The following is a 21918-nucleotide window of genomic DNA, read 5'->3' on the forward strand; positions in this document are numbered from 1 at the left end:
TAATCTGCAACGACCCCTTTCCCTTTCTATTATTTTTTTACATAATCAGAAATATAACCTAAAAGATATTATTTAGCAACATAGTGCAGTCCTCAGGATAGGCCATCAATAGGTGGTCGGTCGTGGCCGGGACCCTCGCCGATCAGCTGTCTTGAAGGGGGTGCAGCGCTCATACACATACACCATTTCAGCGCTACGATTCATAGTGAGCAAGTAGAAATGAAGGGGAAGCAGCGCTCGTACGAGTGCTGCACCCCCTTCAAAACAGCTAATCAGCGGGGGTCCCTAGAGTCAGACCCCGACCAATCAGCTATTGATGGCATATCCTGAGTATAGGTCATGGATTTTTAGGGACTGGAAAACCCCTTTAACAAAACAGTCGAGCAAGCTTGTGCGCTGCCACCTCTCCATTAAGTCTTTGTCGGGATGCAGCTTGCAAATCCATATGTTAGGGGACCTCTATTGTCACAATAGGTGGAGGTTCCAGAGGTATAATCCCCATCTATCAGATATTTATGGCATATCTCGTTGATACACCATTAAGATGGGAAAAACCCCTTTAAATCCTAATTTATAATTTTAGTCTGTGCACATATTACATTTTACATATTATTATAACTTCCAATCAAAGGGGGAAGAACGATCAATAAATCAAATGAGGATTGCAGAGGACAGTACAAAGGGAAGACCAGGAATGGTGCCTTTTACATAGAGGGATGTTGGAGCTCCAGAGCGTGTTAATGAAAGAGATCAGAGGAGATTGTACCAAGGTGACAGGAATTAAATTACCATACATTATGGTACGCAGAAGTGCATCTCTGAATGTATGAACATAGCTATAGCTGGGTGAGCTTGAACCGCAGAAGACCATACCAAGTTGCACTCCATTCTTCAAGAAGTTAAGCATATAAAAGAAGAACAGATGAGGACAGGAAAAATGTTGCCTTGGCTAACAAATTTTGATTTTTGCTACATCATGCAAATATATTTTTGTTCTAAAGCACATGAATCCATGGATCCAATCTGTCTATGTCACTGGTTCAGGCTGGTAGTGATGGTGTAGACTATAATTTCTAGCCCCTTTATACAAAATGAGCATTAAATGCCAAAGCCCACCAGGCTTTTGTTGTTGAGGGTGGTCCATGTGCATAATTTTTGGCCACATTCTGCTTCTGTTATCTACTTCCCGCAGAATAGAGCCACATGTCACAAAATACACATTATCTTAATCTGGTACCACAAATTTGAAATGTGTTTACTATACTCCAGTGGTCTGTACAATCATCAGATCTCAGTCCAAGGGAACACCTTTAGGATGCATTGGAATAGGAGATTCACCCGGAAAATTTGCAATGACTGCATTATACTAGTATATCAAAATGGCCCAAAAGCTCTAAGCAATGCTTCCAGCATCTACTTGACAAAAACCTGAACAGTTGGCTTTAGGCTGTTCTGAAGTCAAACCAGTACCAGAAAGGTATAACTTACAGCAATAGTTTAGAAAAGTAACTTCTACTGATATTTCCCTGACTAAAATTCTAAAGAACTGTAATGCCATGTGAAAAAGGAAAGTCCATTGACTCATCATATTGTCATTTGAAAAACAGGTAAAGTTCCAACAAATACAGATAAACTTGATGGAAAAATGTAAAGTAAAATATGCCCATCGTGCTTGGTGATGTAAGGCTGACATGCAGCTGTTCGGCCATGGAAACCCATGCCATGAAGCTCCGGGGGGCACAATTTTTGTACAGATGTTAATGCCAGAGGAGGTTTGGAAACCTGCAGTTATCGAGTCAGCAGAGCATTGGCGACTTTTACGAACTATGCGCCTTAGAACTCGGTGACCCTGCACTGTAACTTTACGTGTGATGCCACTTCGTGGCTGAGTTGTTGTGGTTCCTGAACACTTTCATTTTGCACTTTGAAATTTGTTACCATATTCAACACATAAATAATACTAAGACAAAATGTTCAAATATTTTCTAGCTTGTACATATAATCCATGATGCAGAGTGTAGACACTCCTATGTAGAATCAATGATCAAAATAAACCTATAAGATAAATGCAAAGTATAGAAAGATGCAATATTAAACTATAGGTGAAGAATGGCATTGATTCCATAGAGATGCCCAGCGGTAGCTTTATTCCCTACTTCAGGAGAAGGAACTGTAAGGCATTGAAGCCGAATACAAACTGATGAAAGTTTACTCAATAGCGTCTTTGTAGGGAAAGGAAAATAAATGATGAAGCAAGGCTTCATTATCAAGAACAAGATTTTTCCCCTGGAGTCCACTGTGATTTGTGAGACAAAATGTCTCCATGTAAGTTTACAAATCAATAGCCCGGTCACAGTTAAAACTTAAACTCACTCAGGGAAAAAAAAAAATGGCTGAGATAACTAGGAATTATTCTTCAAAATTATGTCAGCATTACCTAAGAGTAAATGTGTCTGTAGTGTTTTGTTGCTGGCTAAATAGCTTTTTTGTACTGCTTGAGTTTAAGCCCTGCTGGACCTCAGTCAATTCCTGACACTGTTTTCTTATTCATGTGTAAGTAAGGAAACTCACAGCTGATTGTAAGAGCTCTCTGTTACCATCACAATAGAGTCCCTTTCTTTGGGAGAAAAGCTGAATTTCCGCTATGAGATCATCGGATTCAAGTAAAACAGTTTTTTATAAGTATAACAGACATTGGAGCTGAGAATTTTTGGCACAAATAAACGTTGTCAGTCACAGCAAGGCACAGGGAGAATTCGGCTCAGCAGCTGCTGGAGAACTGCCTCAGTTAAATGGGAGGCATCCACGCACAACCAGGGCCATATAGTTTCATCATTTCAGAATTGTTACAGTATGCTTTTTAATGGACACAAATACGGATGTAGCTATCTTTATCTTTACTCTTATAACTTGCTGCAGCGTGATATCACACAACGAAAGCCATTGAAATAGTAGAGTTAAAGTTTCTTGAATCTATGTATTCAATGCGTTAAAATTCAAGATAAATATGGCTACATCTGTAGAACCCATATTCCACATTGTGGCATGGTTATTGCTGTGGTTTTTACATGCGGCATAGTGTAGCTCCTTGCCACACCGCAAATATCATGTGTGAACTTGGCCTTTGACATCTATATCTGAGTTTTCCTAAGGCAGCTTTAAAAAAATTGTTTGGTTGCTACAGCCTTCGACTTCAAATGCTTGCTATGTGAAGTTCCAGTCACCAACTGGAAAGGCAATGGAGATTGATAATGGATAGCAAAGAAGTAGTCGGTAGTTGAGCAGTAGGTCAGCAGTGGCTGGACAATGAGGGTTCACACGGGCTATTTTCGGACGTTTTTTGGGCCGTAAACGTCCCGAAAAAAGGCTGAAAATTCGGAAGCAGAACGCCTACAAACATCTGCCCATTTATTTCAATGAGAAATACGGCGTTCTTTTCCGACAGGGCATTATTTTACGCCTCATTTTCAAATAACGGTGTGTAAAAAGACGCCCCATAAAAAGAAGTGCATGTCACTTCTTGAGCCATTTTTGGAGACGTTTTTTATTGACAATAGAAAAACAGCTCCAAAAACGGTCGTAAAAAACGCCGCAAAAAACGCTAGTTGCTTAAAAAACGGCTGAAAAATAGAGGTTGTTTTCCCTTGAAAAAAGCTCCGTATGTTCAGCCATTTTTTGTTAAAGAGGCTCTGTCACTACATTATAAGTGCCCTATCTTCTACATAACGTGATCAGCGCTGTAATGTAGATTACAGCAGTGTTTTTTTATTTCGAGAAATTATCAATTTTGACGGAGTTATGATCTATTTTAGATTTATGGTAATGACTTTCTTAATGCCCAACTGGGCGTTTTTTTAGCTTTTGACCAAGTGGGCGTTGTAAATAGGAGTGTATGACGCTGCCCTATCGGCGTCATACCCTTCTCTCCATTCATGTATTCAGCACATAGTGATCTTGCTAGATCATGATGTGCTGTCACTTACTCATACATTAATGTTACTGAAGTGTCTTGAGAGTGAATATTCACAATCCCGACACTTCGGTAATGTTTGTGTGGGACTTAATGACAGCAAGCGTGATCTCGCAAGATCACACTGTAAGCTGTCATTTACAGTGTGATCTCGCGAGATCACACTTGCTGTCATTGACTCCCACACAAACATTACCGAAGTGTCGGGAGTGTGAATAGACATCGCGTCCTGGCTGGAGCTGATGTCTATTCACTCTCAAGACACTTCTGTAACATTAATGTGTGAGTAAGTGACAGCACATCATGATCTCGCAATATCAGTATGTGCAGAATACATGACTGGAGAGAAGTGTATGACGCTGATGGGTCAGCGTCATACACTCCTCTTTACAACGGCCACTTAGTCAAAAGCTAAAAAAACTGTTCAGTTGGGCATTAAGAAAGTCATTAGCATAAATCAAAAATAGGTCATAACTCCGTCAAAAATGATCGTTTTTCGAAATAAAAAACACTGCTGTAATCTACATTACAGCGCCAATCATATTATGTAGAAGATAGGGCACTTATAATGTGGTGACAGAGCCTCTTCAAGCCTGTGATCATACTCTTAGGCACAAAATCAAAAGATAGGATATTACAACATGGTCGAAAACTAGGTTGGCAATAACAGGGTGACCTTGAGAGAAATAGTGCATATGTAAAATAAAATATAAGAAAAGGCACTTCATAGGGTATCGTCTGTTAAAATTGAAAAGGGAGAAAAACAGTAGACAATATGCTTGCCTAGCAGTATTGTGCAATGAGGGCACAACAATTATGAAAGCATAGAATAATTGTGGATGGTCTGCTGCTGTGGACAAGGTATGAAAGCTCTCCATAGATTGAAAAGATACAGAATAGGGGCAAGACAAGAAGAAAAAATAATCCAAGATAGGCGCTTCTCTTTATTTGGTAGACAGTTCCCAGAATTTGACTGATATGGTCATTTATGGTTTCAAGAGATTTTATTGTGGGTTAAACAATGTATTGAAGATGACTGGACTGATGAAAAAGCCATTTGACTTTGAAACGTGTTATTTTAAACACAATGAAATCCCTTGAACCATAAATGACCTTGTTAGTCAAATACAGGGACCTGTCTACCAAGTTGAGGGAATGAACCTATCTTGGACCATATTTTCTTCTCGTATTGACCCCACTTTGAGAGAAATTTCTTAGATTGGCAATTCCAAACTAATTCACTTATATAGAACAGCTGGGACATAGCAAGGTTATTTCTAATAGTTATTTACCTATAGTTCAGATATTTAAAAGAAAAGAAAAAATTTTCAGTACACAAAACAAGTGCAAAAAGGCCAGTATTTCTAATGTGATTAATTTTTTGTTTCTTTCCTCCAATTATTTTAAATAATGATCTGGTGTGGGCAGAACTCTCTTACTGTTTGTCTTTTTTTTTTTTGTACTTGTATTTGTCATCTTTCACTATATTGTACAGTACCACAAAAGATGGCGCTATAATAATAATAATAATGATAATAATAATAATAATAATAATAATAATAATAATAATAATAATAATAATAATAATAATAATATAAAACATGATACTATATAGTCAAAATTACTTTGAAATTGTACAGGACGAAACAACTTATGCCTTAGGCTATATTCACACGACAGTTAAAAACAGCCGTGTGACAGCCGTTCTTTGACCGTTCTACAAGGGACTGTGGACCAGGTCCTGTTGAGGCGTGCACCCACACTTGGTCCAGTGCTGTAGATTCTGTCAATTTTTTTAGTTTATATTATGATTCAAGTGTCAATTGTTCCAAAAACCGAATCAGACAGGAAGCAAAACATGGGAATGAATGTTTCATTCTGTTGCCAAACATATATTGGGGAACACATGATACATGACCTTAATAGGAATTTTAAGCTTTATTTCCTCCCTGCTATTGTGTACAGACATAGTTTCTACTATTTAGGAAAATATTTACATCTGTATACTAATGAGCGTTGGAAAGAAATTTTCCATAAATAACTTTCATATGAATCAAAGCACATGTTTCTCTCAAACCCCAAACAATACAGAAAATCAAAATGGTATAGAGTGATAATAAAATATCACCCTAGCAGAGTACAGACCTGCACAGTTATTGTAAATTGGTAAGTATTTGGTATTGATATATGTGGCAGATCAGCATGCAGAGTAGGTATGCCTGGCTTGCTCCTGTTTGCCAACTTGATGTCCTTACACGGTGCTACTTTTTCTCCATGGAATAATGACTGGCAGCATGAAGTACTATTCTGTCATTAAAAAATAATAATATCCTCCATATTCAGTGTACCTAGAAGAATGTGCCAATAGTTGTAGCTTCTTATGTAATTTACCAAAAGGCTCAAAAGGCATAGGCACTTTTCTTCTCTAATGATGATAATAATAATCTTTATATATATTTTTTATACAATCTATGAACTACAATCCTATGTGCTAAAATGGGGAATCTCTATTCAGCTTTATTCTTCCATTACCAGGGTGACATTTTTGAAAGCAATAAGAAAATAATTCTAAAATAAACATGATGTAGACAATAGTAGACACAAAGTATTATTTTTAACTTCATTGAAAGTATTCTGCCTTCTCCAAAGGCCAATTAAAAACAGATAATTAAAGTTTTTTTTCTAAACTTTGCAAGTTCTGAATTTCCAAATTGTTACCATAGCAGGGGACAGTTTATTCTGCATTTGCTTCTTTATGGCAATATATTACTAGTACTGTTTCACTGTGTTCTCTTCATATGTCAGATGTTCAGCCAAGCACAGGTTGAACACACACTGAGGCACAACGGTAACTACAGGCTAGGGACGTACTTCATATCATTCCCTACAAATAGTCTTAAAAAAGCACTTCATATGGAGAACACAGGTGGTTACTATGTTAGACAAGGACGATGTGGATCCAGCGGAGCTGTAGGTAAAACGGAACTTGTTCCAAGTTTAATGGGCAATTTTCTTAAAAATGTTCAGGAGCAATCCAGACGATGTCCTGAGGTGCTTAGGAGAGATGTGCGGGATTTTTTGAAGCCTACGCGTTTCAAACGCTTCCTGCGTTCTTAATCATGGAAGCGTTTGAAACGCGTAGGCTTCAAAAAATCCCGCACATCTCTCCTAAGCACCTCAGGACATCGTCTGGATTGCTCCTGAACATTTTTAAGAAAATTGCCCATTAAACTTGGAACAAGTTCCGTTTTACCTACAGCTCCGCTGGATCCACATCGTCCTTGTCTCCCATTCAGTACATCGCGTGCCGACGCGAGGATCCGTGCGGTACTTGAAGTGCAAAGTCTACACACTATAGGTGAGCTGGAGGTTTCGTCTCCCCCTCTTGGTTACTATGTTACTCAATAAATGTCAGCAAGTATATGCCAAATGATGAAATGTGCCCACAAAAAGATGCTGAAGGAAATCAGTGTGAGCCCCAAGGACTAACAGCATATTAAAAATAAAAGGACGGGAGGTTCGATTTTATGTTTAGCATTAGCATCATTAACAATTCAACAAACAAACAAACAAACAAACAAACAAACAAACAAACAAACAAACAAACAAACAAACAAACAAACAAACAAACAAACTGTATCTTGTCTGATAAAAGAGTAGCATACAGCACAGAAGTACATTGATGTTGATGTGGAGTAATTGTTATAGGATGTAGGGCTGTTGTATATAACATTTGTATAACATAACTGTAATGAAAGGGTTTTTACGAAAACATTATTAACTTAGTAAACAATTAAAGAGGACCTGCCACCTCTCCTGACATGTCTGTATTTTGCAGGATTATGATCAGGTGTATGATTAACCAATTATACCAAACAGGTGATAATGATTATTATTTTCATAAGTAGGTTGAAACACAGTCAATAACTGTCATTTTCCACAACTGCCTAAAACGTTTGCACAGTACTGTGTACATGTATATATATATATATATATATATATATATATATATATATATATATATATATAAAAGCAGCTGGGTGGAAAACATTACACAGCAGTAATGAGCAGTGTAGCTGTGAATCCAGCACTAGGGTGCAATAGAATGCTTACTAGGAAGCTGCAGTATCATCTCTGTGTGTGTCTCTTTGCCCCTCTCTCTCTCACACACTCTGCTCCTGCTCTCCTCCTCCTCCCCATCTCCTCTCCATAGACTTCTACGGGCAGCTGTAATCTGATCCCTCAGTAAGTGATTTGCTTGTAGTATTGATTTTGTAAAGTTTGTTTGAAAGTTATTCACCATTTAATTTCCAGAAGTAATAACAGAGGAAGGAAACAATGTAGAGTTCTAAGAAAAAGTGCTCCGGAATTGTTATTTTATGGGAAATACCAGTATTTACTAAAACAGACATGTCAGAAGAACTGACAGGTCCATTTTAAGATACAGCAAGTCGAGGATGCAATGAAAAAGGGGATTACAGTTAAATTAATTGTTCTTAATTTACATAAATACTGATGTTCTTTAAGAATCTTAATGAATCGAAATTTGGCAAAATGAGAATGTTTGGCAATGCTGACTGTTATCAGTCTATGTGCATAAATAAATATATGTTAAAACTTTAAGCATTCTAATTTTTTTCAAGAAGAAGGAATACCTGGATCAATCATTGAAAGCAATATCTCATACAGCTAGCTGGACAACCAAGAGCATTATCTGGTTGCACAGTGATCCAGTAACTTTACAATTCAGCCAAGCTCAGTCCCTGTACAACTTGTCTTATTCTTAGCACTTTTTTTGATGGTAAATAAAGAGAACCTGTCATGTTTTTTTTTTTTTTTTTAAACCACATACCTTCCCTTATTCCTGGCGTCACCTCGATTACAGCACTGAATTTTTTTTACCCTCTCATTATCCCGCTACGGCCCCTGTTCTGCTTGGCGCCTAATATGCTAATTTTGAGTAAAGGTACAGAGAGGAGGAAAACTCATCTTTCCTCAGTAGGCACTTCCTCCTGCATCACTGTGAAGCTGTCCAAACAGAGCGGGTCTTCTGCATCACTGTGAGGCTGTCCGCTATGATCGGCCTGCGTCACAGTGATGCAGGAGGCAACACCTACTAAAAGAGAGATGAGGTCTCCTCCTCTATGTACCTTTACTCAAAATTAGCATATTAGGAGCCAAGCAGAGAAGGGAGAACGGGAGGGTCCAAAAAAAAAAAAAATTTACAGCGCTGGATTCAACAGGTGCCAGGAATAAGGGGAGGAAAAAAAACAACCCATGACAGGTCCTCTTTAAGCCTGTTATCCAGATGCATTAAACAAATAAGGCCAGTTTCACAAGAGCGGAATACAGGCCTATTTTATTCTAGCGGATTCCTTCCTCTAACTGGGGAAAGGGGGGATTGTGAAGCAGGAGGGAGATGGAGCCCCAGAAATTCCCAGAAGAAATAATCAACAGAAGGAGGGGGCTGATGCAGGATTCTGAAGCAAAGGACCGGCAGATACATTCGATTTCTGATTGGTTGTACAGGAGGATAACTTCTAATGTAGCAGGACAGCAGCAAGCAGTGTCTTCTATGTTGTGAGCTGTAGCTTAGGATAGCTAAAAGTAACAGCAGGGGCTAATTTTGGTCCAGGGTACCTTATACTGCTTTTAGTGACTGACAGCAGAGTAGGTCACTGCATCGGAATTCATCCAAAAACCTCTTCTGTGATCCAGTTGTGATCTTAACAACCAGATTGGGAGAACCAAGCCGAAGCAGACGATTATCACCACTGGGTACCTTAATGCATTAAATCTTTCCCCAATTTTACTATTAAAGTTATCTATGCACACAAATGAATATATATATTGCCAGTGACTGATCTGATTTGAATTTAATTTTGATCTCTTTTGGTTGTAGCTTGCCATACAAAAAGTATTTTATTAAATGTTTCAGTCAGCTGCCAGACTTTTCTATGAGAAATACAAGCAGCTACAGTTAAACATCCTGTTCCTTGACCCCATCTGTTACTTGTTGACAATAAAATCAATTTTCATAAAGCATGGCGTCACAGTCGTTGTATTTAAAGGCATCTGTCAACATTTATAGAGGGAGGTCAGGTACTTGGAAAACAAACATTGCATATACTGTCCTGTCTGATGCATATAAACAGTTATATTCTGCTTTGATCAATGATGACAGAAGTCTATTCTTTATTTCATACTGATTAAGCAATCATTTATTTTTTTTAACAGGAAATTAATTGTTCTTTCTCCATAAACAAGGAAGTGTTGAAGGTGCTCTTTTGTAAAATAGAACAGGAAGCAGGAAGATAAATACATCCCATTAAGAAAAACTCAATTCCAAAAACAACTATAATTTCCGTATTACGTAAACTTAATGCAAATGGAATTATTTGCATATGGATTGACGTTAAATCTGATCACTGCCAACATAATTGATGGCATTTTTGCAGCAATTCATATTGTGACATTACTACTCTAAAACATAGACTTTTATACAAAACAATAATGAAATCATTGCCAAATGTTAATGTTTAGAGTATAATGAAGATTTGCTGTGGAAAGCAAGTAACATTTTAACTTGTGTGTTTTACAATATACAGTATGTAATACTAATTTGACTAAAGACCTCATGGGTGTATTATGTATTATATATGCAAAGTTCCATATGTCTATTTACATAAATACAGGATAGATAATTAGATACTTAAAATATAGTGTGTGTGTGTGTGTGTGTGTGTGTGTGTGTGTGTGTATTCTATATCTATTTAAGAACACACAGAAAGGTTTATCGTTTGCTCTCAACAGTGATCATGTACAATTTCCATAATAAATCTAACACAATTAAAACATATAAACTGTAACACCATGTCATAGCGATAAAGAACAGACACAACAATGTTGGTTTATCATACTCACACATATCAAAATAAACTTGTAACCCCCGAGGCCATAAAAACAGGTAACTTCCTGTGCATTAAACAACATGATCAAAGGCTTCCAGATGCACTGAATTATAAAATTTCTTAAAATTTTGGATTGTGCAAAATCCAAAACTTTTGAGGTTCGCAGTGAACGAATCACGACAAAATGGTAGCTACTGGTCCTCACTCAATAATACAGTTATTAGAAGATCAGTGCCAATGTTTTCCTCTTTGAAGCGTCACCCCCTTGTTAGTACAGCCTTAACCATGGACTGTATGGTGCACCCGTTCTGAATATGGCCATTAAAGGAATGAGCATGTAACCAGGCACATCCATCTGCGACCTCCATTGAATAACACTGCACACGGCAATGCACATCTGCTAGTTTCCCTTGCCATGCACAGTGTTGCTCAATGGAGGCTGTTGATGGACGTGGCTGGCCACATGCCCCCTATTCAGGGGCCATGTTCAGAACGGGAGCACCATACAGTCAATGGAGAAGGCTGTAGTAACAAGGGAGCGGTGCTTTACAGAAGAAGACAACGGCACTGATCATAGAAGACATCAGAAAGTCAGACACAAATTTTAAGGGCAATCGGGGCACTTGCGAATTGCCACAAAATTATTCAGGCCAAACCGAAAAGGACAGATGATTAGATTGAGTCGGACCTGAAACTTATATCTGGAAATCTTATTCATGAATTATGCTTTTAAAAACTGTCGAAAAAAATCATTTGTGTATAGCAGATGATCAGAATGACTGTAGAGTGAAACAACGTATATAATTTACAAAGACCCCTTTTAGAAAGCTAACATGTGACAAAGTTTAGAAAAGTGTTTGTCACCCCATAGTTATATTACCATAAAATACAAATGAAAAAATAAAAGAGAATACTATATAATACTTGAATAATAATGTCCATTAATTTCTTAATTGTGAAAAAAACTAACTATAGATGTTACACTCATTAAGGAAACATCTCAGTACAAATTTGAATGAAACCATCGGCATAAATGTCAACTCCGTGGCAACAGTTCTTCTCGTATGCCAGTAGTAGCTCATATTTAGTAGTACTACTACATATAGAATAACATCAGACATAGTGCATTTATAATACCATCTGTCACAATGTATATATAATACCATCAGCTGTACTGCATATACAATACCGTCAGCCAGAGAGCATACTAAACATTGTTAATCATAGTGCATACATAATACTCTATCTTCAATCATATGGCATTTAATAGTGCAAGCTGTGCCATATTGCCAATATAAAATCAGCCATCATGCACATATATTTTCTGCAATGCATTTACTGTATGTCAGTGTTTCTCAAAGTCCCTAAACCCAAATACCCCATCTCAAATAAATTCCATCAAAGTACCTCCTATGCTATTATTATACACTATACTGCACCTATTAAAGCACAGAATAAGTACAGTGTGAGTACCCACTAGAGGTCCTCCAGAATCTGAACCTCACATTCCCAAGTCTCTAAGACTTTTCTCGTGTTGCACCAGTTTTCTGAAATGCTTTTCCCAGGACAGTAAGATTATTTCCCAACATGCACAATTTTAAGCGTGCCCTGAAAACACTTCTTTTTAGGCCCCATACACACGACAGTATTTTCATCTATCCCGAAATACTGACCGTAAGTATGGCTCAGTAGGTATCCGTATTCCATCCGTATATACGGAAGGGTGTCTGTAAATACAGTCCGTATTGCATCCGTAGTCCATCTGTATATACGGATCCTTACAAAACGAGGGAGGTTGCAAATGATGTCATCAACATGTTGCCTAGCAATGCTTTCGTAAATACGGACGGTTCACGGATGCACATCAGTAGCCGTTCGTATTTACGGCGGAAGCTCCCATAGACTTCTATGGGAGAGTCCTTGCTGTAATTACTGACAAGAATAGGACAGGTTCTATAATTTTTTCAGCACGGACACCCATCAGTAAAAATACGGAAATGAATGGGTCTGTAATTACGGCCAGTATTTACTGTCGTGTGCATGGGGCTGTAGACGGGCCTATAATATTCCTCCCTATTACATTAGTCCTCAGAACCTGACCCCTACATTTCAAAAGTATCCCCCACACACCTTGCACCCTAATGCACTTAATATCTCTGCATACAAGCACTTTTTGTATTTTATCTATTTCCTCATAGATTGTAAGCTCTTGCCAGCAGGACCCTACCTCCTCTTGTTTGATTTGTGGATTAGTTTTGTCACTATGTAAGGTCTGATTTTGTTTGCACATGTTCCCTTTGAATTGTAAAGTGCTACGGAATATGTTAGCGCTATATAAATAATTAATTTAATAAATATAATAGAAATATTTATATACTAAATAATTATTAATATTGTTAGTCATGGCATATAGTCATAGTACCCACATAAATCTGCCATAGTGCTTACATCCATAATGTCCTATAATGACAGCCACATTGCCCATACTCCACAGCAATAGTTTCCCAAAATGATAGCCAATGTAACCATAATGCCAGTCATAGTGCCACATTAAATCCACTATAGTCTGCAGATACAGATCACATGTCTACCCTAATGGAGTACAGCTAAAAGGCAGCCAACCAATCAATACAGTGGAAAACATTACCTCACTACATATAACATAAATTTACAAATGAATAAAATAACAATAAAACATTTTTCGTCATAAGAGACAGATTAAACACATAGCTAGGGAGCCCTCAATGTATGCCCTTTCTGCATTCATATATCATTTATTATTTATAGCTTTCTCTGTTCGTCACTTCTACACTTACAAATTGAATATGTTTTTCATTTACAATTAATTGCTCCTTAAAAATATAACTTTAACCGGTTAAGGACTAGGCTGTTTTACAGCTAAATGACCAGAGCAAATTTCACAATTTTGCTATGCGCTTCTTTAGATGACTATAACTCAGCAGGTGAATAAAGTTCATCTTTGAATTTTACACTCTTTTTAAAGGACAGATAGGGCTTTGTTTTAGTGGCATTTGTCAGTATATATCATTTTTATTTTTTTCTCTAAAGTGGGCAAAATTGGAAAAAAATGCAAGAATTTAGCAATTGCGCCAGTTTATGCTAGCATTTTTCCCACACAGTATGGACCACGGACAAAATTAATCTCCTTTCACATTCTTCCACTTCTCCCGTGCATGGGGATACCAAATATGTGTGCCTTATTCACTGTGCGGGCATGTGCCAGGGCTTGGCATAAAAGGAGGCTTTTTGGCCTTTTCGGTCCAGGAATTCTGCATTTGATTTTATAGCCGCATACTGTTTTCTGGGGGGTCTAATGCTGCTGAAACATTAGAAACACCCCATAAATGACTTCATTCACACAAGTAGACCCCACAAGGTTTCCTTCAAGGGGTTTATCATATTTTTAGCAAGTCCAGTTTTCTTTTGAAAGTTTCTTGAATAAGATGGAACAAAATAAAATCAGCGCTTTTTTAGCAAATGCGTCAGTTTAGGCTAGTATTTTTTACACACGGTATAGACCACGGACAAAGTTAATCTCCTTTCACATTCTTCCACTTCTCCCGTGCATGGGGATACCAAATATGTGTGCCTTATTCACTGTGCGGGCATGTGCCAGGGCTTGCCATAAAAGGAGGCTTTTTGGTCCAGGAATTTTGCATTTGATTTTATAACATCATACTGTTTTCTGGGGGGCGTAATGCTGCTGAAACATTAGAATCACCCCATAAATGTCTTCATTCACACAAGTAGACCCCACAAGGTTTCCTTCAAGGGGTTTATCATATTTTTAGACAGTCCGGTTTTCTTCTGAAAGTTTCTTGAATAAGATGGAACAAAATAAAATTAGCTTTTTTTTTTAACAAATGCGTCAGTTTATGCTAGCTTTTTCACACACAAAATGGACCACGGACAAAATTCATCGCATTTCACATTCTTCCACTTCTCCTGTGCATGGGGATACCAAATATGTGTGCTTTATTCATGGGCATGTGCCAGGGCTTGGCATAAAAGGAGGCTTTTTGGCCTTTTCGGTCCAGGAATTTTGCATTTGATTTTATAGCCGCATACTGTTTTCTGGGGGGTGTAATGCTGCTGAAACATTAGAAACACCCCATAAATGACTTCATTCACACAAGTAGACCCCACAAGGTTTCCTTCAAGGGGTTTATCATATTTTTAGCAAGTCCAGTTTTCTTCTGAAAGTTTCTTGAATAAGATGGAACAAAATAAAATCAGCGCTTTTTTAGCAAATGCGTCAGTTTAGGCTAGTATTTTTCACACACGGTATAGACCACGGACAAAGTTAATCTCCTTTCACATTCTTCCACTTCTCCCGTGCATGGGGATACCAAATATGTGTGCCTTATTCACTGTGCGGGCATGTGCCAGGGCTTGGCATAAAAGGAGGCTTTTTGGTCCAGGAATTTTGCATTTGATTTTATAACATCATACTGTTTTCTGGGGGGCGTAATGCTGCTGAAACATTAGAATCACCCCATAAATGACTTCATTCACACAAGTAGACCCCACAAGGTTTCCTTCAAGGGGTTTATCATATTTTTAGACAGTCCGGTTTTCTTCTGAAAGTTTCTTGAATAAGATGGAACAAAATAAAATTAGTTTTTTTTTAACAAATGCGTCAGTTTATGCTAGCTTTTTCACACACAAAATGGACCACGGACAAAATTCATCGCATTTCACATTCTTCCACTTCTCCTGTGCATGGGGATACCAAATATGTGTGCTTTATTCATGGGCATGTGCCAGGGCTTGGCATAAAAGGAGGCTTTTTGGCCTTTTCGGTCCAGGAATTCTGCACTTGATTTTATAGCCGCATACTGTTTTCTGGGGGGCCTAATGCTGCTGAAAGATTAGAATCACCCCATAAATTACTTCATTCACACAAGTAGACCCCACAAGGTTTTCTTCAAGGGGTTTATCATATTTTTAGACAGTCCAGTTTTCTTCTGAATGTTTCTTGAATAAGATGGATCAAAATAAAATTAGCAATTTTTTAGCAAATGCGTCAGTTTATACCAGCATTTTTCACACACGGCATAGACCACGGCCAAAATTAATCTCCTTTCACATTCTTCCACTTCTCCCGTGCATGGGGATACCAAATATGTGTGCCTTATTTATCACATAGAGATGTAGGAGGGCGGACGATAGAAGAAGCTTATTTCACAAATCGCTTTTTTTCAAAGCTGGTTTTACAAAACTCAACAGAGTTCCTATAACACTTCTAAAATATCTGCTGTTGAAGCAGAAATCCCAAAATATTCATCTAGGGGTATAATGGGAATTTATTTTTTGGTGTTTTCTAAAATAAGAAATTGCAGGTTTATGCAAATGGAGCTCTCCAGCAGATGAACTTTAGAGAATATGCAAACATGACATCCACCCCCCACCCATTCCCTCCCTCACCCTTGGAGTAAAATCAGGGGAAAAATAAAAACGTAATGTAGGGCAAATATATTTTCAACGAATTAACTAAAATCTAATAATTCAGAACAGTGTGGTATTTTTTAAAACATGGCTCAATGCACAGGCCTGGTTGCGAGGGACATGAGGGACAGAAATATCGTGAATCTTTGCGGTGCCCGTCTTTTCTGCAGACGCGGCACTTTTTCTGGGGGTTGCTTCTGGTTGGTGTTGGGGGAATCCGACTGATGAAGTGTCTTTCAGTCAGTCGCGTGACATCCTCAGACTGGGGGCATTCTCGGGTGTCCTGAACATCAAAAATGAGGCCTTCAATAATTTTCTCCTGGAAATCCAGGTATGTGTCTCTGCCTCTGTTTTTTTTGTAGAGCACAAATGAATTGTGGATGGCCACCTGTAACAAATAAATGGCCACTTTTTTGTACCAGGTTTTAGTTTTGCGTTTTACTAAATAGTGCTGTAAAACCTGCTCGCTTAAATCCACCCCCCTCCATGTACTTGTTATATTCGGACACGCTCACTGGTTTGTGCTTGTCCGATGTTGCCCCTCTTTCCCTTACTGCCACTGTTCCTGCGGTATGAATCGTGCTTAGCACATACACATCTTTGCGATCCCTGAACTTGACCGCCAGCAATTCTACAGATGCATAAGCACAGGAGTCCCCCTTTATTATGCGCTTCCCCACTAATTGCTGTGGAAAACCAATTCTGTTTTTGCGCATGGTACCACATGCCCCAGTCCTTGCAGCATGCAAATGCCTAAACAGGGGCACACTCGAATAAAAATGATCACAGTACAGGTGGTACCCCTTGTGAAGCAGAGGCTGCATTATCTCCCACACGATCTTACTGCTGGTGAAAAGATCAGGGGGGCATCCAGGAACATTTATTGTGCGGTCCCGCCCTTCATAAATCCTGAAGGCGGTGGTATATCCTGACCCGCTTTCACACAATTTGTAGAGCTTAACGCCATATCTTGCCCTTTTTGAAGGTAGATATTGGCGAAAGCTAAGTCTGCCATGAAAGTTGAGGAGGGATTCGTCCACACTTACATTCTGCTCAGGGGTGTAGAGTTGCAGAAATAAATTATTCAGGGAATTTATTAGCGGTCTTATTTTGAACAACCGATCCCGGTTTGCATCGGTACTTGGGGGGGACTGTGCGTTGTCATTGAAGTGGAGGAACCTCATTATTGTCTCATAACGAGACCTGGGCATTACTGCAGAATATACTGGGGTGGCTTGGGCGGGTCTTATTGACCAGTAAGACCTAATGGAGGGCTTTTTGACAATACCCATATTTAGGGTGAGCCCCAATTTTTTTTTTAATTCCAGCAAATTGGTGGGCGTCCAATCTCTGGCATGGGTGGATGAAGGTTTCTGCCTTATATATTGAGTGGCATATAAATTTGTTTCGTGGACAATCTGATTTAGGATGTCGTCCGTTATAAATAAATGGAAGTAATCCATTTGGACAAAATTTGTATTGTCCACGGTTATTCCGGAGTGGCAGTAAATCCGTGGATTCTAGGCCCAAAAGATGGGGCAGGTGCCCATACAAGAGCCTGGACTGAAGGGACCAGGCTGTCCCGTGCTAAAGCGCCACTTGGCCCTGCGCTTTCATGTTCTGCAGTTTCAACTGCATCAGGGACAACGTCCCCTGAAGATGAACCTGAAGTGACGCTGTCATCGTCACTACCTAAAACAGGTTCCATCTCGGACGCCATCTCTGATGTGGTCTCCGACTCAGACCACATCATGGCGTATGCCTCCTCAGCGCTAAACAATTTCCTCGCCATAACGTAACTAACACTAACACTAACTAAACAAATTTTATTCTTTTTTTTTTATAAAACACACAAACTAACTGCTACATATATCTACACTACCGCTAACAAAAAATAAACCGCTATTGCTATATATATTATATATATGTGGATATATATATAATTATATACTCCCTACCTGCCTATTCTAATAGAATAAAAGATAGAAAGGTAGATATATAGAAATAAAGATAGATGGATAGATAGATAGATTGTATAGATAGATAGAAATCTATCAATACAGAGAATATTTTAGAGTGTAACTGTATTTTTTGTGTAACTGTAACTGTAATCTTCTGGCAGCAATTCTCTCGAGTCTCTTCTTCTCCTCAAACTGAAACAATGTTTGAGGAGAAGAAAAGAGGCAGGAGATTTACTGCCAGAAAAGTCAAAATAAAACAAATGTGGTCGCTGTGCTAGGTTTTCACAGCGACCACATGTTCAGGGACCATCAGATTGGTCCCTGATACTCTGCCCAGTGCCCAGAGCTGTTGGTAACAGCGTGGGCACAGGGCTGTGTGCACGCGATCGCGTGCACACTGTTTTCTATGCAGAAATGCATGTGATCGCTGTGATTGGTTGTCACAGCGATCACATGTTCAGGGGCCAAAAGATTGACCCCTGACATTCTGCCCAGTGCCCATGGCTGTTAGCAACAGCCAGGGCATAGAGCTGTGTGCATGCGATCGCGCGTGCACAGTCTCTGAAGTGCCGCCGTAAATAGTCTATACGGCGGACTTCAGAGACCCTGACCGCTGGCCGTATAAATACGGCCAGCGGTCGGGAACCTGTTAAGATCATTTGTAATTAGAACACATTGCCGAGCTGTTGTTTTCAACCCATCTAGTTCTGAGAATCCTACAGGAAGATTTTCTTTTGAACTAAAACAAAAGTTTAACAAGTTACTCAAAATAAAAGCCTGTTGACAGGAAAAGAATAGTGGAAATAAAGTTGTGAAGCGCAATGAAAACAATGGCATACCATCATGTGGACAATTTCCTCAAACTTCCTGTAATAAAATTATGTAATTCCCTTAATCCCAGAGGAGACTCATAAAGCAAACACCATTTTTATTGAAGCACACAGTATCAACAGTTTTCCTGTTTTTCTCTAATAAGGTCACCTGGAAAATATATATTCAGCTGTTCATACATGTTGTTTGCTGCCATAATGGATATTACAAAAGGAACAGGAATGTGTAATACATAAATGTGTAACACAAAACATTATTGTGGTGATTAAGGAAACAAAAAAGGTACAAAACAGTTCCTGTAAATATCCATTTATGGCTTCTTCTTATGAATCAATATGATTTTTTTTTACACACAACATATTTGTATTTATAATAAACTGTTTATTAGCTCAGGCAAAATAGCTCCCAAAGTGCACGTGGCATGTCACGTGGATGTTCTTACATCAATGTAGTAATGCCTTCCTGTTGTGTTCAGATCCAAATAGTCAGAAAATGAACGTGTGTATTTGAGTATCATGCACATAATGGACAGAGAGAGAAGAGGGTAGATTGTGTTTGTGAACAGTTGCATGTCCGCTCATTGACTACATGCGGTCCTTAGTTTCCGGTTGTTGAACCAACTTAAATCCCAGTAAGATAGGGTTAACCGACTTTATGCAGGTTAACATTTTGTTTTAAATGTTGTAGCTATTTATGTTTTAGGTTAAAAAAAAACTTCCATAGGGGCGGACTTATTGGAGACACACACTTTTCTATTCTGTATTGTCTGTATACAATACAACAGGGTATGTTGCTTTATGGCAGCTGAAATGACTAAGAGTCAATTGAAAGAAATTTCAAAGATTATTACAGTCTTCAGGAAGTGATAAAGTACTGTCTCTTTCCCCAGAGACTAGGGAGTGACATCGGAGATGCACATAGAGCTTTATGTCTATGTATAGTGTCTATGCTCCCTTGTCTAGATCTCTGGTAGTACAATAGTCACCATTCATTAAACGGGTAACCGGGAGATGAAATTGATGGCCTATTCTTAGGATAGTCCCTCAATATCTCATCGACTCTCTGCACCTCCGCGGATAAGTTGATATAGGGGGCAGCGGCGCTCGTGCGATTTTCTCTCTTCGGATAACCCACTTAGATCCCCCAATCCCTAACGATAATAAGATGTCATTGGTCATGCTGTCCCAGTTTATACAAAGGTGAATTACAGTAAAAAAGCAAGTAAAAGCCTATTAACACTGCTCAAATGGCCAATGTGAAAACTGCAATATTTTACGTTTTTTTTAAAATGTGGAAACTCACATAAAAACTACATTAAAAAAACGCTCAAAATTAGTTTAGAACAAAACCCTTATTTAAAACCCCTTCTCGACATTTCATGTACATGTACAATATGTCAATGTCTGGAGGGGGAGTATGGATCGTATTTGCTGTATGTTACAGCTGAAACCTCACTCTTAAGGCCAATATCAGAGATAACTCTGATTCCGGCCGTTTAACCACATAGATGCCTCAGTCAATGTCGACGAAGGGGGGGCCCTCTGCTACCCTATTGGCCCCCATGTGACACGATCTTGGGGTGCCGATGAGTTGTTATGGCAGTGAGGGACTTAAAGAGGCTCTGTCACCAGATTTTGCAACCCCTATCTGCTATTGCAGCAGATAGGCGCTGCAATGTAGATTACAGTAACATTTTTATTTTTAAAAAACGAGCATTTTTGGCCAAGTTATGGCCATTTTTGTATTTATGCAAATGAGGCTTGCAAAAGTACAACTGGGCATGTTGAAAAGTAAAAGTACAACTGGGCGTGTATTATGTGCGTACATCGGGGCGTGTTTACTACTTTTACTAGCTGGGCGTTCTGATGAGAAGTATCATCCACTTCTCTTCAGAACGCCCAGCTTCTGGCAGTGCAGATCTGTGACGTCACTCACAGGTCCTGCATCGTGACGGCCACATCGGCACCAGAGGCTACAGTTGATTCTGCAGCAGCATCAGCGTTTGCAGGTAAGTAGCTACATCGATTTACCTGCAAACGCCGATGCTGCTGCAGAATCATCTGTAGCCTCTGGTGCCGATGTGTCCTCGCTAGTCTGACACGATGCAGGACCTGGGGAAGTGACGTCACAGCGTGATCTCTCGAGAACACGGCTGTGTCTGCACTGACAGAAGCTGGGCGTTCTGAAGAGAAGTGGATGATACTTCTCGTCAGAAAGCCCAGCTAGTAAAAGTAGTAAACACGCCCCGATGTACGCACATAATACACGCCCACTTGTACTTTTACTTTTCAACACGCCCAGTTGTACTTTTGCAAGCCTCATTTGCATAAATACAAAAATGGTCATAACTTGGCCAAAAATGCTCGTTTTTAAAAAATAAAAACGTTACTGTAATCTACATTGCAGCGCCTATCTGCTGCAATAGCAGATAGGGGTTGAAAAATCTGGTGACAGAGCCTCTTTAATGAAGGTCCCCAATTCTAAGTAGTACAGTGTACTGTGCAAGCAATCTAATGATCGCATTTTCAAGTTCCCTAGTTAGACTGTAAAAATGAAAGTAAAAAATTGTTTAATACAAAAATATTATAAGTAAAAAAAAAAAACTTTTAGAATTGTTTTCTCTATAATGTAAACACAAAATAAATATAATTCGTCTCGCCGGGTTCGTAACAAACTATTACTATATAACATCATTTATTCTGCATGGTAAACAAAATACAAAAAAAAATCTAAAAAGCCAGAATTTATGGTTTTTCTGGTCACCTTGCCTCCAAAA

The sequence above is a fragment of the Rhinoderma darwinii genome, chromosome 3 (genome assembly GCF_050947455.1).
Source record: "Rhinoderma darwinii isolate aRhiDar2 chromosome 3, aRhiDar2.hap1, whole genome shotgun sequence".
NCBI classification, from domain to species: Eukaryota; Metazoa; Chordata; class Amphibia; order Anura; family Rhinodermatidae; genus Rhinoderma; species Rhinoderma darwinii.